A 24,202-nucleotide genomic window follows, 5' to 3' on the forward strand; every position below is an offset into this window, starting at 1 on the left:
TATATTTCATTCCATTTCTAGCCCTCTATGATGTTCATACTTGCACTAGTATAACGTTGGTTTATTTTAATTTTTAGTTGACATGTCGTAGAATTCACTCTTCAGAGTGTACTGTTCTGAGTTTTGCCAAACGCACAGAGTTGTGTAATCACCACAATCAAAATAGAGGAAGTTTCCATCATTCCCCCAGATTCCCTCATGCTGCCCTTTTGCAGTCAAATCTGGCCTCTCCTTTAACCACTGGCAATTGCTGATATGTTTCCTGTCCCCGTTGTTTTGCCTTTTCCAGAATGGTATCTAAATGGAATCATACAGCGTGTAACCTTCTGAGTCTGGCTTCTTTCACTCAGCATAACATCCTTAAGATCCCCCCATGTGGTCGCATGGATCACTAGTTCCTTCCGTTTTATTGCTAAGTTGTAGTCCACGGTATGAATGTACCACAGACTGTTTATTCATTCCCCGTTTGTGGGACATGTGAGATGTTTCCAGCTTCTGGTGATGATGAATAAAGGTGCTATAAATGTTCAGTTTTTGTGTGAACATAGGTTTTCATTTCATCTGAGTAAATACCCAGGAGTGGGATTTCTGGGTCATACTTTTAATTACCACATACATATCTGAAGGTGTATTCATGTAGGAAAAGGAAAGTGACTCCCTCGTTACCTTATTACTCTTCTTAGCTTTCTCCGTCTCTTCTTCCTCATTCTCCTTTTTATGCCATTAGGATATTGACTAGAGTTGCATTAAACTTGTTGATTGACTTGTGTAGAAAGCCAAGTCATGATATTTTAAGTCATGATACCTCTTACCAAGGCAGCAGTTTCCTAAAACTAAACCATGAGTAGCCGAACTATCTGATTGACGATTTGTGACTTTGCAAATTATTCCACTGTTACAGACATGAGCAAGTACCTTCAGCCTTAATGTGTATACCACCAAGTCGTTTCTTTTGTATGCAAGACATCAAGACCCAGATGGGCTAAATTCCTCTGAATTGGGTGAGCAACCCTGCATGAAACCAGTGGGCAGAAGACCCTGAAATCAGACCACCACAAAAGCATAGGTGATCCTCAGAACCATTGTTCTCAAGGGTAATCCATCCTCTTTAGAGTCTCCTCATTCTGACACATAGTTCAACATAAATCAGGGGGAAAAATGTATCCCAATAGGATGCTGGAATTTCCAGGTGGAAAGAGTCCTGGAGAACTTCCCAGGTTCCTTGCTTGGAGACAAGATTCATTTGAACCATGAGGAACATACACTCTCCAACTTCCTTCAATAGTTACTTCCAATAGGTATGAATCCTCACCACCTGTGTTTAAACCAAAACTCATGTTTTAAACACAGTTCCTACTAGCCTTTCCTTGAAAAGCCACTTACAAACTCTTGCAAAACTAGAACTACTTGTTCAAAGCCAGCCCTGAGCGTGGGGCTTTCATCAGGGTAGGCGATTCTAATTATGTTGTTTATCCACTTAAGCACACTGAGTCTCAGCCACCTCAGGGACTTCCTTTTAATTTGTTTGTCTCTTTTTGTTAATTGGATAAGTTAAGTGAAATGAGGTGTCTCATACAGAAGTGCCTACAAAGAGGGAGTCACTGCAAATGCACCAATGTGGGATTCTCTGGGATTTGCCAAGAGGAAAGGGATGCAGAGAAGACTCTGCACTTTCCATCTGCTCTCTTACACTGGCAAAAGCTCAGCTGCTACTTTCTGTCAGGAAAGATTCCATTTCTTTTAAGGGCTCACAAGGTGCTCTGGCTTTCTAGCTTTTTAATCCATCCCATGGTTTTCAACCTGCAGTAGTGATCAATCTACAGCATGGTTTTCAAGCAGGACAATTATTCAGTCATCTGTGCTTTCATTCAACCCTTGAGTTCAAATGAGCACCTGTATTGGGTCAGAAATAAGACAGTCCTTGGAGGGAGGGTATAGCTCAGTGGTAGAGTGCATGCTTAGCATACACAAGGTCCTGGGTTCAATCCCCACTACCTCCATTAAAAATAAATAAATAAATAAATAAACTTAATTTCCCCCTTCAGTTAAAAAAAAAAACCAAAAGGGGGTGGGGAGAAAAGACAGTCGTTGACAGTCAGTTTATTTCTGATTGGTTAGAAACTAATGGAGCTTAAGAATGAAGCCAGGGATGGAGCCAGGTTTTGTGGGGATTACAGCTAACACAGTTTGGAGGGGTCCTCTTTAAGAAAAAGAACACAGAATTACAAACACAAAATTAGTCATATGGCCTTACAAGGAGCCATATAAGTGAGGGACCCTGGAGATAGCTCATGAATTTCACAGACAATCCCCTTCTGAGCCAGGCACGCTTAGGTTTAAATCCCAGCTATGTGATCTTGGCCAAGTAACCGAACTGCTCTCTGCCTGTATCCTCATCTGCAAAATGAGAAAAATGATGAGACGATAAAATACACTTCCTAGTGGTGTAGGGAGGGCTCCAAAGATGGGGATGAGAAGTGTTTAGCCCAGGGTCTGACCCATGATAAGTGTCTAATCAACGTTAGGAGTGCCATTATCAATATGAGCTTTCACCCAGTAGGATTTCATACCCACAAAATGTAGCTTCCTGAACTGAATTTAGGAAAGAGAGAAAGAATGAAGTCCATGTGCACACACTCTTGCTGATCCAGCCTGTACGTGGTACATACATGGCATGACTATGGTGCTAAGCCCCACGAGCTACAACCACACCACATGCAGTGGACCGCACACGTTCCTGCCTCTGCCATTTCTTTGCCCCGAGAGATGATTCATTCTGAGATCATAAAGCATTTATCTTCAAAAGCAGTGCATTAACAGCCAATTGTGCAATGAAACCAGACCTGTCTAGTTTTGCTTTCCTTTGGTATAATATGTTCACTCAGCATATGTGAGAAGGATAAATACCAACAAGTCTCTCTTTTTATTATTTCAATGTGCAAGGAGAGGATGGGTGATAATAAAAGAAGAAAGGCCATTTGGAAATGATTAAATCACATCCTTTGTGTTTGCACAGCACATTCCTCTGATTTTGATGCCATGATGTCCCTATAGAGTAGGTGACTGTATGCTTCCTTATTTCCAATTTACAGATTTTTAACTTGGCGTTATAACCACATTTTCCATTTTTTGTTTTTTGGTCTTTTTTCCTTTTCAAGGCCAAAAACTACCCCTCTCACACCCACCCCCCACCTCGCACACAAAAAGACTTAAATATTCTCTATCTCATAGCCCGGCGTGGACATCAGCCCTTAGAGTCAGCTTCTCACCTGTGTCTCCCTCTGAGAGAAGAGATCAGAGCAATAGGAAAATAAATTGATAGACGAGTTATCAGAGAAGACCGCTGCTGCTTCCTCCTTTTGACATTTTCTTTTTGAACTCTTAGTGGATATTGAAGCCTGCAATGTCTGAAAGTCTCATAAACAAAATACAATTATGCTTCAGTTAACTGGGATCAGTGGGAGCTCTAAAGGGTGGCTGGGAGGAGGCGATGATTTAATTAGCCCATAATTTCTGATAGCCACCTCTAACCATGCCAAATCATCATACAATCTGAGCAGAAACAGCGTGCTTGTTGTGTGAACACAATTTAAGACAAATTTCCAGCCTCCCTTCCAACAGATTTCTGGCCCATAAGCCTCTCTTGTGTAGAAACTCTGACTAGCAAAGCAGACTAGAATGTTCTAGGTAATCAAAGTTAATAGAATTATCTAATGGTTAACCAGAAAAACTTATTTGTTTCCATCTTTGTAGTAGGAACCCATTCTTATGATATATTCATTTAGTTCTTGCCTTAGTAGATAGAATGGCCCCAACATACACTTTCATGAAACAGCCCAAAGGCTGATACAAAGAAGGTATTCAATAAATGTTTGATAATATAATTAATAAGGCAGGAAGTGGAACAAAGACAGTGTTTAACTAGTTCACCAATATCTAAGCTTTCAAAGCATTGCTTATTATTTAGGTTCATTTAAAGTCATCAATCGTTTGGAGAGATACCGTTTTGTAGAAATATTTGCATTCAAGTAACCTCCAAAGATGTTTCAGGTGCTTAAAAAGGACAACAGATGTGAGTTAGAAAAAGTGGGTGAACTATCTAGTTCATCCATTTATCAAATATTCCTTGAGCATCTGCTGTGGGCCAACCTCTGAGGGTTTACTGGTGAGCAGAACAGACATGGCCCCTGCCCCGCAGAGCTACAGATGAACATAATATAAACATAATTAAAGCTTGCAATTAGGTTCTAGTAGGGATACAAGTGGGGTGAAGGGGGATGATAATTAGTTTAGGAGGACTGGAAATTTCTCTTTAAGGAATGACATTTAAGCAAGACGATATATGAACAGGAATTAGGCAACAAATATCATGGAAACTCTTCCCCATGGAGGGATCAGCCTCTGCGGAGACCATGAGGGAGAAAGAAATTTAGTCCATCCTGGGAATTTTCCAAAGCACAGAGAGCAAGAGCTAGGTAAGGCAGGGCCAGCTCATGCAGGCCTTGTGAGCCACCTGGGGGTGGGCTGTTCATTGCCTCTGATGCTTCTAATCCCTCTCTTCCTCCCCAGCAGGACCCTGAGAATGTTCCATTGAGCTTCAGGTGGAGCTGCCACTCTCTTCACTGCCAGGATCTTCAGGGGATGCTGATCCCACCCCCAGTTTAAGGAGTGACTCCTGATTGGTTTAAGCTAATCAGTATGTGGCATTTCTCTGGTCTTATTGGGCTAGGATTGTGCACGTGATCTAAAGTAGCCCAGACTGCAGAGAGAAGCTTAGATTCTGTGGCTGGGAAAACCTTCACCATCTCTCTTCTACCTTTCCAGTCACTCAGCCAAAGGAGAAGTCCACCCCTACTTAGATGAATCCAGTGCCCAGTGCAGCAGAGCAAAGAAGTGAGCAGAATATGGGTTCTAAGTAACATTACTGAGTTACTGAATCAACCAACTCCAAATCCTTGCCTGAAGTCACCCATATTTCCTTGTGGGTTAAGATCCTTGAATTTACCAATTCTTTCATTTTTTGCCAAACTCCACAACTTTTCTGTACTTGAGGATCTTCTATTATTTTGTGAAACTCTTCTAATGTATCTCATACCTTGTCTACAATCTAGCTGGTTTAACAGCACTTAATTGAGAATGATTTTAAGGTCAATTTGACATGTGTTTTGTCAAGATGTTCTTATTTTTCAAAGTTGTATTGGCTATTCTTAAACTTTTAATTAAAATACAATTTTGAATCAGAGAGTAAATTTCCATCAAAAAAAAAATCCTTGAATTTACTTCTCCCTTGTATTCTTTGGACACTTTCATGCTAGCTCCCCCCACTCTCTGGTAAATCCTTCTATCTCTCTGCTGGGTCCTCTTAAACCTTTCAATCTCTAAATGTAGTTGTTCTGCAAGGTTCTTCTGAATGTCTCTCCACACTTTCTCTCTGGGCGATCTCACCCACTCCAGTGACTTCCTTCTTAAGGCTCTGCTCACCAAGTGTTGGCATTTCCTTATGACATTTTCTCCACGTGATGGTCCAGCTTGGATGATTCAGTAAACTTACTGGTAATGCAGATAAGTTCCAAATTGACGTAGTTTCTCTTTAGAATCAGCAGCTACTCCTGATTTCCTGACTTCAGAAATAGTTGCTTAAAATGTACATGAAGAAGCCAGAGGGTGTCTCGCAGAACTCAAGAACAGGAAGTACCGACAGAAAGTTGACAGCCTTCAGGGATCCAGGCAGCAGCTCCCAGGCTCACTCTCAAAAGCCACATCTGCGTCTGCTACATTCTCTCCCATATTGCAGGCTGGCTTCCTGTCTTCCTCGGTCCACGGGGAAGAACAAAGCCAGTAGCAGGTCACACGCTTGCCAATCCCACCTTCAACCTCCCAGGGAGAGACAGACGTCACTTTCTAAGTTCCAGTGCCAAGCTGGGGAAGAGTTCTGTAGACCCATCTCAGGTCAGGTGTCCCTAGACAGGGACTGTGTATTAGCGCAGTGGTCTCTGCAGCAACCACAGAGGGATGGAGGGGAGTGGGCGGTTCCCGGAAGGAGACAAGAGTCCATTCCTAGGAACAGGGGGAGTGCGAGGCTGCCAAAATAATGGGGCTGCAGGACAAGGACCCTTCCCTGCGAGTGAGGGGACAGCTCTCAGAGAAGGGGTTGAGGCCGTGTGGCAGATACGCCACAGTTTCAATCAGGTCAGAGAACTCAGGGTCATTTTTGACTCTTTCCTTTGCCACCTGCCATCCACTCCCCTAATGTCTAATGAGATATGCAGTCTTATTACTTCTTCTTTCAAAATACCTCCTAGTTGCCCCCTCTCTTTCCTCTTTGACTCTAATTTCCTTGTTTCAGTCCTTATTGCCTAACCTCCTGTGCTCTCTAATAACCCCACTGGTTTGCCAGACTTTCCTCTCCTCCTAACCATTTTATGGTCAGACTAATCTTCCAAAAGTACCACCAGGAAGAGGTTACGTCTCAGCGCTGAAAAACTCCAGTGTCACCCGGCTGCCTATGAAGTCTAAACCCTTTGGCTGGCTAGTCCAGACTGTTCCCAGCTGTAACCAGCATCACTATCGCCTTCTCTTGCACCTGATCACCAAGGTCTTTTCATGGAGTGTCCCAGCCATCTGCCTCCAGTGAGATTTCACCTATCCCCAGCCTCAGGAGTGGGGCTCGAATGGCTTAAGCCCACCAGTGATGCTCCATCACCCTGGTCCTAGTGACTGGTTCAGGAAAAGCTGTGGAGGTAGGGCAACACCACCCAGCACATTTTCCAGGCCAGTGTCATTGGCTCAGGGCAGGGTCTATGAGCCCAGATGACCCAATAGAGTGAACCATGGAACTTCTGGTTAGGCTGAGGCACAGAGGCCCCTTTTTTTCCTCTCGGACATGAATAGAGAAGCTAATGTATTTCCAGGGGCTGCCAGCAGCCATCTTCATTCTTAAGAATAGCTGAAAGCAGGGCAATTTGCCTAAAAATAATTTCCCGAAAGCCAATTAGCTGAAAGCCAATTTCCAAATCAAATTAAAAATACATGCATCATCATTGACTGTTTTAAAAAAGAATACTCCTTAAATTAATGTTTTTGGCAAATTGGTCGTTTGGCAGGTTGACTTAGAGCCAGGCCAGTGGGCTGAGGCTAACGCCTCCTTCAGAAGGAGAGTGGAAAGGCACAGATGTGAGGTCATGGCTGTGACCTTTGAACTCTGGCCTGGGCCTGGCCTGAAGCCTGCCACACGTGCTGACTTTTCCCAAACATGAGCCGGTTCCCGTTAGAGTTTAACCCAGTTTGGTCGGGTTTTTTGAAAAGCGTCCTGTTACAACAATGTATCTTTCTGAATATTTCCAAATTCTGATCTATGACCCTGCTGGATCCTTGGCTCCAACCAAACCAGTCTACTCATGTTTCCCCAGATACTCCCACGCTTTTCCATCGCCACGATTGTCCTCTTAATACTCCTCCCTCCACGCCCTCAGCCTGTTCCACGTCCTCCTGGCCTTCCAGACAGGAGCCTCAGTCCTCTCCTCAGGCTGCTACAGACCTCCACACTCCACACTCTCCAGCTTTCTTGGGCCCAACAAACAAAGACTCACTGAAGTTCCTTCAGAAAGAACTGAGGCAGCTCCCAGTCACCCCTTCCCATCTCTCCTCAAGAGCCTTCCTGGCTGCCTTCCCACGCCGTGTGTCTGCTCTGTGTGTCTGCTCTGCTCCATCTCTTAGTCACAGCTGCTGTTCCCTTGTAATGTCCAGGCACATATACCCCCACCTCCTGCCCTGCTTCTACCTCAGATGTCCTTTCTGCTTCTGCTCCCTCATCTTCTGTCTTATTTTCTCCATGGGTCCAATCCAGACTTCCTAGAAAAAATCCGATTGGAATAACTAATATTTTTACACCAGATCACACCGGATCTCTGGCTAGCCTGTGGCTGGCCAGAGATCCAGTCAAGCATTCCCCCCTGGTCCAAACACCTGTGGACAGGCGATAGGTTGTGTAGTCCCCATTGTGCTGTCCCTTCCGTAGGGCTGAGGGAGGGAAGGCCTGGCAACCTTCAAGTGGACTGTGGACACAGCAGGACCAGCCTGGCCCCTCGGATGCTGGACTGCCCGTTTGACAATGGGTCACACACACATTTCATGTGCTGCTATATTGTGTTATTTAAAGTATTTGTTTATTATATTATCTAAATTTGCATATTTTTACTGACGTATATTCAGTTTACAACATGGTGTTAATTTCTGGTGTATAGCACGGTGATTCAGTTATACATATGTATATACATATTCCTTTTCATGTTCTTTTTCATTATAGGCTATTACAAGGTGTTAAATACAGTTCCCTGTGTTGTACAATAGGACTTTGTTGTTTATTTTATATATAGTAGTTAGTTCCTGCAAATCCTGAACTCTCAATTTATCTCTCCCCACCCTCTTTGCCCTCTGGTAACCGTAAGTTTGTTTTTTATGTCTGTGAATCTTTTTCTGTTTTGTAAGGAAGTTCACATGTGTCTTTTTTTTTTTTTTTTTTTTTTAGATTCCACATATAAGCGTTCTTATATGGTATTTGACTTTCTCTTTCTGGCTTACTTCACTTAGCCTGACAATCTCCAGGCCCATCCATTTGTGCAAATGGCATTATTTTATTATTTTTATGGCTGAGTAGTATTCCATTGTGGGGTGTGTGTGTGTGTGTGTGTGTGTGTGTATCTCTCATAACTTCTTTGTTTCTTATCCCTTCAACTAGATTATAAACATCCTTAATAATAGAGATGATTGACCTAAAAGTCTGTAATAAATTGATGACAATAAGTAATAGTTACTGAGTATCTAGCATGTACCAAGTTCAGCTGTAACTGCTTTATTAAAGAAAAAAAAAGCCCTCAATCTAAGCCTCAGTCATCATCCCCACTTTACAGATGAGGAAGCTGAGGCCACATCACACAACCAGTCAAAGGGTTCTGATTTGAACCCAGCCAGTTTGATTTCAGAATCTGCACACTTAGCCCATGGGTCTTCCTTCAGCCAATGTTCGCTACATGTTTATTGTAACCACAGAAATTGTGCCGAAAAGGAAAAATACCCTCTCTCTGTGTGCTGGGTTATTTCTCACTGGCCTATTTGTTCCAGGAAGACTTATTTTTTGGCCAAAAACCTCTCTTTCACAGTCAGCAAACTAATGCCAGAGAAATATCAACAGAGCAAAAGATAATCCATTTTCAAACCAAAATCTCCCTCTTGGCTTGAAGCGAGTTCATCAGCCAGATGCCCCTCCCTTCCCCCATGTTTTCCTGGCACTGCTTTACTGAAATCTGGATCTAGGGGCCACGTGCAAGGTGGCTTCTGCGGGCATAAGCAATTGTTAGACGTGGGGGCTGAAGCACCAGCCAGGAAATCATTTCAGCTGCTTACATCTTCCCTTCATGCCAAGTTCACGGTGCAGAGGAAGGATGTCTTAGCCTGGAATACTCTTGAACAGTGGAATTGTCCTGGAGTTGGGAGCTGGGCTATTCCCACCCCAGCAGTTAATCTGTGGACCCCTAGCATTCCCAGGTCCCCAGTGACACAACCCTGCAGAGGTGACTGTGCCTCCCTGCCTCTTCCCCAACTCTCTGCCAGGGCCAGGGAAGCACAGGCTGTCTAAGGGCCACATGAACACTCCCAAGCACCTCCTGAGGCAGGAAGGGGCAAGTGTCTCCACTTTAAAGATGGAGAAGTGAAGGCAGAAGACTTATCTGGGGCCATGCAAGTCTTACTGGTTGTTGGGAGCCAAGGCAGCTCTCCCTTTCTCTGCCAAGGTCTCTTGCAGCTCTAAGGCTCCCCTCCCACTACCTGTCTTCCCACCACCCCCATCCCATAGACCAGGCTTTCTGTTTATTACCCAGTTCCCCTTCCCATCACTTTCATGCCTCCACAGAGTCTCCCTGTCCCCGGGAGCCTTCTGAATCCTGGCTTGAGCAAAGAGGTGCTGGAGACAGAGGGAAGAGCCATGGGTCAGAGAGGGGTGGAAGGGGAAGCAGAGGTTCAGCGAACAGTGGCTGATGGTGGAAGGCAGGCCTCAGGCCCAGAGAAGCCACACACCGGACTATTTTCCAGTGCAGCAATGCACCTGCCAGCGAGGTGGGCTGGGAGGGGTCACAGGGAAGGCTTTCTCATGGAAAGGAATGGGGAGGACTTCCAAAAGTGAGCCAGAGAGCGAGAGACAGAGAGAGAGAACCCTCAACCTCCTGCCTTTGTCCCTCCCTTAGTCCACCAGTCCGTCTACTGACCCATTTAACTGTACCTCTCTCTTCTCTCAAATAGAGACACATTTTCTGAATGGGCACATAACATTAGGAAGGTCGGGTCTGGAACAGTCCTTAGAACCCATCTGATCCACTGTGGATTTTTTACAGTTGAAGAAACTGAGGCCCAGAGAGGGGTGATGTCTTGACCAAGGTCACGCAGCTAATGAGCAGTCTGGCTAAGCCAAGAAGACAGCACTTTGTCCTCTACAGGGCTGCACTCAGCCACTCATACAAGACCCCTGCGGAGAACATGCAGGCCACATCCCCAGTAAGATGTCCAGGATGCTGGACCTCTTCCTAGCTCCTCGGGCCTGCCCGGGGGCCTCCGTTTGTCCTGTCACAGGCTTCATTCCACCCAGTTACCTCCGTCCCTGCAGTGGATGATGCTTCCTAAGCAGGCTGTTCCGTGTGGGGCTGTGGTTGGGGAGGCAGCAGCTGGCACCCGGCCCCACGCCACTCACAGTCCTGGTGATGTCTGGGCTCTGCAGCCTGTTTGCCCAGCAGGGTTCCAATTGTGCCCTGGAGTGGGCAGGCGCCCAGGGCCCACGCAGCTTGCTCCAGGCAGCCCAACCGCACTGGCAGGCACTGCCGCTCTCTGTGCTCCAGGCTTTCTGCCCCACCTTGGACTTCGGGACATTTCCGAGGGTTTATTCTGTATCTTCCTGCTCCCCCGCTACCACCCTCCATGCAGTGGCTGTGAGGGGACCTAGTGGAGTCCTCTGCCAACACGAGAGAAAGATTGCCCCCACCCCCACCCCATCATTCTCTGATCAAAGTTAACAGGCCACCACTCTGAAATCCCACCAAATCTGGATGTGATAGAATGGAAGCTCCAGAGCCTCTGGGCACGACCTGGTGCCCAGAACTGTTACTTCTCATCCAGAGAAGAGTGCTGGGATTCAGGGGATGGAGCGAGAAAGAGGGGAAGGGCATCAGGGCTTGCCTTCAAACCATCTTAGAAATAGTCAGGATGAGTGTCCCAGGAAAAGGCTATTAATAGGCCTCCTTCCACATGCTCAGCTTTCCGGGGCTGGAGCTATGTGAGAATGAGTCAGCAGACAGAAAGGCCAATGATGAACTTGGAGAAGCAGAACCACGTCTCCAGCAGGGGAAGTGGAGGCTGTGAGAGTGCGCTTCTCACCAACCTCTGGCCTCATTCCGCCCCACCTTCCTTTACGAACGTGGTCTGTTCAACTAGTGCGTTACAGGTGTTGTCGGCTCCAATTCTGAAACCAGTCCCTGCGGCATGGAGGGCTGCTTGAGCAGTGGTAATGCCCCTCTGCGTACCTGTCGTCTACCTGCTGGCTGACCCCGCCACAAGCTCCCACTGTAGATTAGATACCCGCGCTGGAACCCCAGGCCCTGTGACAGACATCATCCTATCCTCATGATCATCCCATGGGCCAGGATATTGATAGCTCGCTTTCCCGGATGGAGAATCAAAGCTAAGAGAGATCAAGTTGTTTGCCCAAGAAGCCGCAACCAACATCACTTATCCAGTATCTAACATATGCCAGGGGTCTGTGTACAGTTTTTAAAGATAGGTAAAGGTCCTTACTCTACAGATGGGGAAACAAGGCTCAGAGGGATGGAGGCTGTCTTTACTCCACTTTAATTTTTTCATAGCCCTTTTCTGTAACTCACATTATGTTATGTATTAACCTGCTTATTTGTATATTTTCCGTCTCCTCTCTCCCCCATAGGAATGTAAGTTCCACAAGAACAAGGACTCTGTCTCTTGTCCGCTGCTGTTCCCCCAAGGATAGAACACATAAGAAGCCCTCAGTAAAGGTATGTTGAGTGAATAAATGAACGAGTGAATGTAAGTTGAGGGGTCCTTTAACCGCAGAGCCTCTGTGACAGTTCCCCTGGGGAGTGTGTGTCAGAGTGCCCTGAACCTGACCTCCCCTCTCTTCAGCATCAGCCAGATGGAGAGTTTCCTCAGGCTCTGCTCTTTGGGGTAAGAGACAGAGGGCTAGTGCTTGTGAAGAGCCCCACTGAGACTTATTAAGCCCTGAACAGAGGATGAAAGGACAGTTCCACCCCATCTAAGGGAATCCCCATTCTTGAGTGTTGCCCCACTGGAGTGCGGCAATGTCTGAAGCCAGTTATGGAGAGCAGGGAAAGTTTCTGGAAAGCTCCTACCCCAGACGATTATGGGCCATCCAGCTACCCTTCCCCACCCTAACCCCCACCAAATCCTGTTTTGTCCATCAATTCCCAGAGCCACAGCCAACGGCACGTACACAGGGGGCACGTGTTGTCTCTGTTCCCAAGCCTCATGGATAACAAGATACTTGGCAGCCTCAGATGAAAGGGGGCTCTCCTTGCAAAGGCCCAGGTTGCACAATCCCACAGAGCTCCCTGGAGTGGGAAGCCAGTCCCTCTGAACTCCTGATTACCACTGCGGAGATTAAAGGCTTCCTGTCAGAGAGAGCAGTCCCCTTGAGCCAAACAGCACTGAAGGCTGGCCGGCGGCCGTCTTGGGCCGTCTTGTCAGGACCACTCTTGGCAGCCAGGGCTGGAGTGACTGGTTCCCTCACCGGCCAACCTGCCTGAGGCAAAGTCACGGCGCCCAGCCCAAAATCGTCCCTTGGTGAGTGTGGAGCTGCAGCCGGGTCGCTTTGGCAAGAGCAACCACTTTGGCAAGAGCAGCCGCCTTGGAGTCTCCAGTGGGACAAGACCGAAGGTCCTGACTTGCTCACGTTCCCCAAGGCCCCTGAGAACTTCTCATGTGTGTTAGAGAGGGGATGAGGGCATGCTGGGGAAACCAGCTGGGAGGGCTGTGAGGACTGGGGTAGGTCACTGCCCCCTGAGTGTGCTACGTCTACCCACCAGGCCAGACCTGGTCTCCTGGCCTAGTGCCCCATGCTGGCTGAAGATCAAAAGCACCTGGCGCTCTTGGTAAGAAAGCAGGCCTCAGGCTCCATCCTGTGAGTGCTGGCTCAGTGCAGATGAGGTGGGGCCTAGAAATCTGGGTTTTTACGAAATCCACAGACAATTCTGATCCGGCCTGCTCTGCGTGCCCTTCAATGGGGGCAGTGGAAAGGGTCCTTGGGGAGGAGCCGGAAAACTGGACTCTGGCCTCAGCTCTGTCGGGTGACTTTGGGGAAGCAATTTCTCTTCTCTGGGCCTCAGTTTTCTTGTCAGTAACACACACAGCTTGGACAATTAATTTGTTCCCATCCTCAGAGTTTGGCTCAAGGGGCCGTGTAGCTGGTCACTTCTCCAACCCCAAATCCTGGGGTGCTTTCAGAATGCAGTCCCAGTCCCAAAGAATGCCGTTAGCTGGGAGGAGGATCACTCAGGAGGCTCTGATAATACCAGTGACACCTGGCATCTTTTACTCTGAGCGAGGCTCTGAGCTAAGCACTTTATCTGTGTCATCTCATTTGGTCTTTATGACAACCCTCCAAGGCAGCCCTGACCCCTAGAACTTTTGGCAATGATGGAAATACTCTATGTCTTCGCCATCTGACACAGTGCCTACTCTCTATGTGTGGCTATTGAACATCTGAAATGTGGCTAGTGGAACTGAGAATGTGAATTTTCCTCATTTTAATTTTATTTCATTTTAATAAATTTAAATAGCTGCTCCTGGTGAGGCCACCATATTGGCCAGCACAACTCCAAGGTATAGATCCGTATTATTCTGATTTTAGGGATGAAAGAACAGGATTAGAGAGAGTAGGTGACTGAGTGGTAGAGCTAGGATTCAAATCCAGACCTGATGGATTTAGATCTGATGGCTGTGTTTTAATTGCTGTAGTATTTGCCAGAATGAGTCCCACCAAGTCAGGAGGGCAGGACTCCAGTCCCAGCCTTGCCTCTGAGAAGCTGGCTGAGTACCTTGAGTGGTCTCCAGGGTCCCTCCAGCTCTGACATCCCAGGCCTACGTGTTTGGTGAGGCCATGGAGAGAATATGGGGAATATTCTGCTATCTAGAACCTCCCAGACACAGAGGCATCAGTGACTACCCACCCAGGCCTCTCCTGCCACAGTTCTCACAAGCCAATGGTCCTCTCCATGACCCAACTGTGAGATTCTTCTGAAGATGGACTACTCCTCACAGCATTTCTATGATATAAGCAGTATTATACCCATTTTACAGATAAAGAAACTGAGGTTCAGGGGGATAAAGTAATTTGTCCAAGATTTCATAGCATGGTGAGTGGTAAAGCCAGGAATTGAACTCATATTTGTGTGACACCAGAGGCTGAGCTGTTAATTTCTGCTACATGTGGTCAATGGGGTCAAACAGAGGGCACAGGGACCCATTTAGCTGAAAGTCTGTTTCAGTACCAAGGCACACACACTCCCAGAAGAATCCTTCTACTCTGCCTGAATCCAGCAGGGATTCCATTTTCCTGCCCGGGATCCAGCCCTTGGGTCCACTGAGGCTCAAAACCTTCCTGGACCATGTTGGCCCATAGACAATCTAGTGTGTGGGAGCCTCTGGCTGGAATATAAAGAGGAAGAAGAAGGACAGTGGTCCAGGGCTCTGTGGGCCAACCCTCCTCAACCCCTCTGGAAGCCCAAACATACCTTACATGGGGCCAACAGAAGCCGAAGCCCCCATGACTAAGGCAGTGGGCTTGATTCCCAAGGGGGCCTCAAAGTGCCTACCAAGCTCCTTACAAAGGCTTAAAGGCCCTGTCCAGAACCCTCATGGTGGATGGGAACATCTTCATCCACAGAGGCAGGAATTGCCCCTGGGGCTGGCTCCGTGGAATCCCCCAGAGTCCCACGTGCAGTGACCACAGGCTGTGCTGCATGCACCTGGAGGAATATGCACACTTATGGGGCGGAGTTGAGGTGGGAAGACAAAGGCTGGGAGCTGTAGGTCCTTTTAACCAGAAAAGATTCTCTCTCTAGGGAAGTGGGAGAGTGCTCCAGAAGCCCAATGCTGGACCTACTGGAAACATGACCTCTCCATCCCGCCAACCATCCATCACCACTACAGGAGGGCACAGTGATCCACTCAAGAGGTCCCTTGTGGGGACTGCAGGGCCCACTGGGCTGTGGAGCCTCCTGAGATACTCTCACCCACCACCTGTGTGCTGTACACACAGGCTCACACCCTCGTTCACACAGTCATGCACACACATCACACACACTGACACACATGCTCACACACACTAACACGTGTGCACTCACTCCAGACTGAGCACACGGGTGATGTCTAGGGCAGAGGTAGGACGTTGGCCCTAGTTGTTTCCAAGTGTGTGGAGGAAGTAGGCTCTGCCCCCTCCTGCCCTTGGAGACAGTTGGAGCCAAGGGGAGGCAGAGAACTATCGACGAGGGCTTCCCCACACGGGGCAGGGAGCTATTGTGTTGGGGAAAAATGTGTCACAGCTCGGTGTTACCGCTCAGTTGTGACAGCAACCTGGATCCAAGCGAGAGACCAAGCAGCACTCGTAGAGTTGGATAACTCAGGTTTACTACCCCACCTGGCTCAGAGGAGTTAACACTTCAAGCTCTGGACCCCGTGTGTAGGTTTACACAGGCCTTTTATAGGCTGCCACTTTTATATTTTGCAACATCATTTGCAAATAAAGTATAACAGAAGTTGGCCAACCAGGAACAAGCTTTGTAGAAATAGACCAAACAGGAGTGAACTCCATGCAAATGAAGTACTATAAATAGACCAATCAGAAGTTAGGGAAGTGGGCCATTCAGAAGTGAGAGTAATAACCAATCAGGAGTGAAGGAAATAACCAATCAGGAGTGAGCTCAGGGAACCAATAGAGTTCTAGGTGTAAGTTAGCCGCTTTAGAGGCAAAGAGTGAGAGAGAGACTCTGGGCCAGGGAACCAGACGGTGCTGAGAGAAGAGCGGCGGCTGTACCCGGGGGTCCTGCCGGTCTTTTTATGGGGCTTCCCGCCTCAACTGGCCTTGGCAGGCCAGCCTGGCCACCACCAGAAAGTTCTCTGGAGCTGCCCTTTCTTCCCCTTGGCGTCCTCTGCTGCTCCCTGGGGCTCAAGTGGCGGGGAACATCACTGGGGAGCAATATCTCCATGTCTCCACTGTGGTCAGTTGCTGCCCATGCCCCCTAACCATGAACCAGGTGGAACTTTCCAGCCTGATCAGGCAGAGACCCAGATCTTCCCGGTGTTTTGCAAAGAGACCCCTCCAAGCTTTCCAACCAGCCCCAGGAAACCTACCCACCCACCGTTCTGGGGCCTCCCAAGAGTTTCCCAAAAATGGCTATGTAACTTTTGTTACCACTCGGCTTCCGGGTCCTGGCCTCCACCCACAGGCTCCTACGTAGGCCACTCATCCAGCCCAGGACCAGGCCTTCCTCATGGCACACCCACGGCTCAGGCTACAGTGCACAGGCCCAGCAGCCTTGGCCTTAACAAATAAGAATCCCTGTATCCGAAATGGTCCTTGGATGCCCACAGGGCCGGAGTCCCAGCCTTGGACTCCCTCACAACTGGGCCTGCACATTCTTCCGTCCTCCTATTGTTCCTACCCGCCTGTGTTCTTGCCAAGAACTGCCCTGGGGAGTTGGGAGGGGAGGCTTCTGCTCAGCAGGCTCACTTGGCCCTCAGATTCCACCCTCCACACCCAGCCCCCACTGCGGTCCGCAATTTCCCCAGGCCTTCCGTGGATCCTGGACGAAGAAGGTCCCTCTCCTGGATTCCTGGCCTGAGCTCCCAGCCTGCACCCTGAACACCTCATAGAACTCGGAGTCCACAGCTCCAGGCCAAGCCCACCGCACAGGAGCATGGATGAGAGAACATGTGTCAGAGCAAGGGCATCCCCACTCCCTGGGAAAGAGGGAAGACCTGGTGCTCTGACGGGGGAGGGCAGATGAGTTGCTTCTGACCAGGGAAGCCAGGAAAATGGGAATTCCAGTGTCACTCATCATTGGCCAGTGACTTCACAGCTCAGTTTGGCTCTGTGACCATACCTGGCAGAACGTCCCGAGGAAGCCTGGGCCTCCGCCTCTACATGCTACAGCCCCAGCATCGGAACAGGTATTCCAGAGCCCGACCTGGGCCCTTCTGTTAACACGTGTTTTTCTACTTTAACCCTAACACTTACTAGCAGCATCTCCGAGCACCCTAGAGCTTCCCCCTCCCTGCCTCGGCTGGCCCTCTGTTAATGAGATGCTGCATTTATCAGTCTCTCTTTGATCCCGATTTTAACTGGTCCAGCCCTCCCCAGCCAGATGCCTGGAGGAGTCAGCCCCTCCCCCGGGTGGGGGCTGCTAGGAAGTTGGGAGCTGCAGAGATTTGGTCTCTTGGCTTGTCCTGGGTCTCAAACTCTCATGGGGATTCCATGACACTTGGGGAGTTGGCACTGTGTCCCGTCAGGCTAAAGAGTCCCCACCAAGCCAGGCATTGCTGCTCATTCATTCACTCATTCATTCAGCTGGTAGGTATCTTCCTACGTAAGGAAGCAGCAGCCTGGCATGGAGGCCAGCTGGGTAGCAGAGAGTCAACTCAGTGGAAGCGCAGTGTTGGGGCAGGCAAGGAAAGTGGGATCAGGCCTCCAACTCCCGGAAAAATGTCAAATGCTTTAGTCTCCTGGGCTGTAAACTCCTCAAACCTGTAAGGAGGGCACCACATATTTTTCTTAAGTTTCTGGAGTCCAGCACTAAGTCTAACACATAAGTTTCTCCATGGCTGAATGAAGGAAGGCATGCGTGAAGAAATGACTTGAGGTTCTGGATCTGTGGCCCTTTGTCTCTGCAAGGAGACCTCCAACTCTGGGGGAGCAGGAAGAGGAAGGGAGGCGGCAGAGGGCACCTGGTCAGTTTATTCCTGCCCCTCCCTCCCCTTTTTAATGACTATTATTCTAGACCTGCGGGCTTTCAGGCTTTATGAGGCAGGCGGTTGGATGCTGAGACACTGCAGGTGAAGGTGACAGTTGTAGCCACTCGAGAGAGAAGAGGCAAAGGTGGCCTTGGTGTTTGTTTAGAAGGTGAGTGACGGGTGTGTAGGTATGGCAGTGGGCTTGGGGTTACTCCAATGCCCATGCCTCTGCAAAGCCTTCCAGAGGAAGGCCATTTGTTTCTGGTCTCTCCCATCCTTCCAGAAGCACCGTGTGTGCATATATCTGTGTGTGTGTGAATATATCAGTAACCAAGGGCTTCCTTGGGATAAATACAGACAGCGTGAGTCCCTGCTCACAGTCTAGTGGGGCTGGCAGATAAGAAACCAAAATGGAAATACAGTGTGGATTTTACAAAGCACAGGGTGGGCCAGTGCTTAGTGATCTCATCTATCATGCTGGAGTCTGTTGTGAAATGGAGAGCCCCATGAGGACGGGGACTTGTCGTCATCACATCCCCAGCCCCAGGCACAGTGCCCACAAGAGACCCAGAGGAGGGGCTCAGGGAGTGCAGCTGCGACAAATAAATGCTGAATATGAGCTGACTTCAAGGAATGGAAAAACCAGGAATGTGGACAAATCAAGATAAGAAACTAGAATCACTGGCCCCCAAGGAAATGGAGCAGATTCAAGGGAATTCTAAGATAATTCTAATTTGGAACTTCAGTGGGATCCAAGAAGATGGGGATTGCATAAACCCAAACCTGTTTGATGTGGAAAAGGAAGGTTCTTGGAAATGAAAACTACGATGGATAAAATAAAATACTGAATATAAGGCCTAAAAGAAAAAGTTGAAGTAATTTTTCAGAATATAAGCCCAAAAGAATTAGAGATAGAGAATGCATCTAAGAAGCTCAATGTCCAAGAGAGAGCATAAAGGGGGAGAAATTATCAAGTAAATAAGAAAGTTTCCCAAATCTGAAAAAAGATTCAAACTTTCCAGTTTGAGAGGGCCCACCAAGTACCAAACAGGATGAATGAGTGGGAAGAAGAACCCACATCAGTAGATGCATCTTCGTGGAATTACCTGGGACCTTCGTATGCAAGGATATATGATATTTTGACCACAGACCTTCAGCATCTCCCACCTGCAATATTTCTAATGGTGAGCAGGGCCTTGAGCTGTTCCAGCCCAGTCTACCTGGAAGAGCAGAGGAAGGCTTGTGTAGACATTATCCTTCCCCGGTCCTGCTTATTGTAAGGGCAATAAAAACAAATGGGTTCCAGCTTTGTTCATTCCCCCTGCAACTGTTCCCCCGCCACCATCCAAGCTAAGTAACTTTATTTGTTCAAAAGCATGGACTCTGGAGACATCCTTTCTGGGTTTGAATCCCATCTTTGCCTTTTACTAGCTTGGGCAAGTTACTTACTTTCTCTGTGCCTCAGTTTTCTCATCTATAAAATGGGAGTGAAAATAGAACCTCGCTCAGAGGACTGGGAGGGTTCAATTATTAATATGTGTAAAGTAGGTATAACAGCACCCGTTCTGAGAACAAACACTGGATGAGTGCTACCTGCTATTATTTTTTAAAGACATAAAGGTAACCAAGAGAGGGATTGCAGTGTCGTCAAAATAACCAAGTGGGGCTGGGTGTGGCAGGGAGTGGAAGGTGCTAGAGATGAGCTAGGTTCTTGGTCTTTCCAGCCAGGGCATTCGGTGGACACTGCAGATGGTAGACCAATACATGCCAGGTTAGGCGCATCACCTACAGCTGTGCAGGGACCAGCAGCAGAACTGAAACCAGAAATTGTGGCACGTGGTCCCTTCTGGGGGTAGAATTGAAGGTGATGAGGAGGTTTCTCACTTAAGGTCCTCTGTGCTGTTTAATTTTCCCCATCCATACATATTATCCATCCTCTTTTTTAAAAAGTGCATAGTCTTCATTTTAAACAAATTGCTGGGACCAGTGGTATGCGGGAGCCAACTGTGTGTATCTGTTGGCCAGGGTGAAAGTATTTACATCATGGGAATCAATCCAGAGCCTTGTACTCAAAGAGCTGGTTTATCAGCACACCGATAGATAAGCCCATTATCCCTGCGGTAACTTTTAACTCTTTTGATACCTCCTGCTTCAAACTCCAAAGGTCAGAAGCACAATGGGCCCCTGTCATGGTCAGTGTCCATCCTGAGACTTCAGCAGAAGTAAAACGTCACTCCCTGCTCTTCAGGGTGTTTCCGGTCTGCCCGAACCCCTGAGGACCCGGGCCTTGTAGTCCAGCCAAGGTGTCATCCTAAGTGACAGCCCCCTCCTGACACGGTAACAAAGATGTGAACACTGGGTGCCAGTTATTCATTATCCTGAGCACATGCATTACATATTTTACACGTGGAACATACGTGTGCAGGCGCAGTGAGCCCTACCCCTAGGCACAAGCCCCTTAGGGCTGCCTCCCGCCTCATCAGTAGAGCAAAAGCCCTAGAAACTTGGCAGCAGCTGGAAAGTGTAAGTCCTTTTGGAATAGTGGTTCTCAGACTTGAGGGAGCATCAGAATCACTTGGAGGACTTGTTACGCACAGGTAGCTTGTTACACACCCGGAGTTTCTGACACAGTGGAAGCCTTGGATGGGGCCAGAAAATGTGCGTTTCTAACAAGCTCCCAGGTGCCGGGATGCTGATGCTGCTGTCTGGGGACCACAGTTTAAGAACAACTGCTCTAGAGATTCCAAACCAGACAGCGGTTCTCCAGGCAGGAAAGAGCAAGAGGGAAGGTTTACATCATCACCCTTGAGATAATTTACTTAATTAAAGTCTCCTGGCTCAATTACTGCCCTTAACCAGTAAACGGGTTGGCTCAGACCAATTCCTCGGTGTGGATGCAAACACACTTGTGGAAAGGCACACACATTTGCATTTACTCACGGGCAATCCTAGACCTCAGGGCACAGACCATCCCTCCAGGTCTTTAGGGTTGTGATGACGTTTGGGAGGTCTGTAGTCTTGAAACGCCAACTTCAGACCTGGCTCTGCCACTTGCCAGCTGTCAGTCCCTGGGCATAGTAGCCACTCTCTCTGGGCTGTCATTTCTTCAACTGCCAACTGGGGCCAATAGTAGCGTCAATCTCATGGGATTGTTGGATTTTTATGCATCATGTACTCAGTGGCCCAGTGCATGAAAAGTGCTCAGACACAGTCCATGCCTGACACTTGGAGGCCATTTTTAGACTTGACAGAAATAATGGTCCTGGGGTTACCGATCTGTGTTTCTAACTAAACGCTTGTGTTGAGGTGGTTTGGGGTTGGGGAGCAGGGGGTATTTGTTGGATGCACTCTGTGTCCCGCATCAAACTAGCATGTGGGACAGTCACCCTCCTCCTATACCTTCTAACAGTCTTTCCTGCCAGGGCTTTTCATCCGGCACACGGAATGAATGACATAGAGAACTCTGAGAACTCAGTTGTTCCAGCTCCACGCTGGAAATGCAGAAGGAGTTAAGTATTCCAGGGGAGGCCTCTGGCTCAGAATTTTCCTTTCCCTGAAATAGCTATTAAAAAAAAAAAGATAGGAGAAATTCTGTTTGTATATGTGTTTATATATACATTTTTTTTTACTGTCTACTGTTACTCAGTCCATATACTGTCAAAAGAGGTTTTAGAAATGTACATTGTAAATTCCACATGGCAAGGGCTATGTCTGTTCCATGTGCCACTACATCCCTGGTGCTAAGCGCAGTGCCTGGCGCAGGACTGGTGTTCAGTAAAATGTATGCTGAAAAGTTTGACTGAATACAGACCCAAGGGAAGGGGCTGGATGCAGAAGCTTGGGAAAGGAAAAAAGAAATTTGACGCTGGGTTTCTCCAGGTGATGACGAGGTGGTCCTGGAAGAAAGAGCTGGTGTAGCAGCTAAGAATGACAGCCCAAGCGTTGGCACTTGCTGGCAGTGGTCTGTGCTCCTGAGCTAAGTCAGGATCTGTGAATAAAATCAATCATGTCTGCTGATGTCTCGAGAACTGCGGTTCCCCACCAGCCTGATCATCACTCCTGCCTCCCACTCCTGCCCCTTCTGTCTTTGCTCCTGCTGGTTCCTGAACTAGGGTTGCCATACTTAGCAAATCAAAATTCAGGATGGCCAATTAAATTTACATTTCAGATAAATAACAAGCACTGTTTTAGTAAAAGCACGTCTCTCAAGCAATAGTTGGGACATGCACGAAAAAAACGTTTAATGAAGTTTCAGTGTCACTGAATGTTCTGCATTTTTTCTGGCAACCCTGCCTAGGCTCGGAGTGCCCTCTTGAGCTTGTCCACTTGAGAAACATCGCATCTTTCGAGGCCCAGTCCAGATGCCACTTCTCAGAAGCTTTCTCAGATGCTCCACTCCACTCCAGGTAGACTTCATTGTTCTAGCCCTGTGGTCCCCTCTCACACCTGACTGTCAAGTGCAGATTGGCCGTTCCCCTTCCTCTGCCCCCTGCATTCCCTGCTGGTGGGCAAACCTGTCATTTAACACTCCTGGCCCTGGGGCGGGGTAGGGCTGGCAGGCCAGAACAGAGAAGGATGAGTGTTGAGAACAGAGACGAGAAAATTCAGAAACACAGAAGAGGGGGAGAGGAGAATCAGTCTCTGTAGACACGTGATGCCTCTGACTGGCTACCACATTAGACTTTGTTTCCTTACTGATTCTCTGTAGATTCTCTGAAGATGGTTTACTCAAAACCAACACCACTGTCTTTCCTAGTAACTCAGGGCATCATTCAAGGGTCTCTCTCTCGGTGTTCTCTTCCCTACAGATGATCTAAATCCCCTGCGTGGTTTGACTGATTGGGCACATGCAGTGGGAGCAGAAAGGAAGCCAAGGACATAGATTGCAAATGAGTTTGTCACAAGAGCATTTGGACCACTGGAGCACCTGAAAGGTGGGGCACAGGCCGACCCTGGCTTCATACCTGAGTCTCCGCGGGAGTCACGCGGCTCTCTGGCTCCCTGTGGCTGTCTTTCTCAGCAGGCTCACAGGCCTTCCCTGGGCTGTGGAGGCTCCTAGGATGCGTTCCTACAGAGAGACAGAGCTGCAGGGGCCCTTCCCACCCTGCCTTTCTCATGAGTCATCACCTCCAGAAGGAGAAGAAGGCAACTGGTATCTCTACTGCAGGGCCTCTGGGTGGGGAGGCTACTATCTTATCTCAGCAGCCCTGGTGCTGCTCACTGCATTTACAACAAACAGATGGCCAGGAGGCCAGCTGGTAACCAGACCACCTTCCTGCCCCACTGGACCACTCCTGGAAGAACCTGTGGCCAGACTTCCCAGCCAGGGCAAGCCATAGGGTCCCTCAGTGCCTGGCAACCTCCTGAGACCCTGCTGAAGACTGTGGTACCAGAGGGAGTCTCCAGAAGGTGGGCCCAATCAGAGAACCAACTGCTGGGCCCCCTGCACGTCCAGGCCCCTGTATCTCCCCAACTCTCGGCAGCACTGACTCCGGTCCTGCGGCTGCTGCGTAGACCACCCCCACCCCCCACCCCCGCCCCAGGTTGAGGATCTGGAGATCAGCCCTTCCAGACCAGTGATCTCAGCTCCGGGGGCTCCACTCACTGGAGGTTGCCGTGTTTGGACTCAGTGGAGGCTGCAGCTAAAAGCAGGGCCTTCCAGAGGCAGTGGGGAGTGGGGAGGGAGACAAAATGAATGAGCTCACTGGCCGGGAGGCAGAGAAGTCCCATAAATGCCTGTGGGGGCGGGGCACGGCCCCCCTGGGCTGGAGGGCGGTGAGGTGGGATGACACCAGGATGTAATTACTGTCTGATTTCCCCAGCAGCGCAAGGGTGCGAGCCTTTGCTTTGGAAGCTGCTTTAATTATATCTCGAATGGAATAATAAGAATGATAATAATTCCTTTCTACATGTTGCCACTAGAGCAGGGCAGTTGAAAGGGTAGGAAGAGAGAAACCAGCACCCTTTCTTCCAGCCCAGCCTGTCACGCTCCCAGAGAGTCATTCCCCGACCGATCAGGCCCAGGTGTTTCCATCCTGCATCCTTTGCTCTGTCAGAGGAGACTTCGGCGGGAAGAGAGGATTTACCTAATTGTGGGCCTTCAATACTACGGCCCACGCACTCACTGGCGGGATCCAGAGAGTAGAAGGCTGGGCTCCCTGGC

At 48.5% G+C, this 24,202-nt stretch overlaps 1 long non-coding RNA gene across 5 annotated transcripts in view; it reads left to right on the forward strand.

The window, feature by feature from the left end:
• Nucleotides 1–23,928, forward strand: part of LOC140688730 (uncharacterized) — a 42,178-nt gene extending 18,250 nt beyond the window's left edge. Inside the window, exons 1-6 of one of the 5 annotated variants that reach the window (XR_012063493.1) lie at nt 926–1,001; nt 4,573–4,696; nt 4,825–4,981; nt 11,981–12,068; nt 22,337–22,445; nt 22,848–23,928. This is a non-coding gene — a long non-coding RNA (uncharacterized lncRNA). Of the gene's footprint in view, nt 1–925; nt 1,002–2,053; nt 4,982–11,980; nt 12,069–12,501; nt 12,874–22,336; nt 22,446–22,847 lie in introns of those variants that run through there. The other 4 variants (XR_012063491.1, XR_012063492.1, XR_012063490.1 and 1 more) reach the window with 4 other exon arrangements.
• Nucleotides 23,929–24,202: the final 274 nt, after the last annotated feature.

Source organism: Vicugna pacos, chromosome 23, assembly GCF_048564905.1.
Source record: "Vicugna pacos chromosome 23, VicPac4, whole genome shotgun sequence".
NCBI classification, from domain to species: Eukaryota; Metazoa; Chordata; class Mammalia; order Artiodactyla; family Camelidae; genus Vicugna; species Vicugna pacos.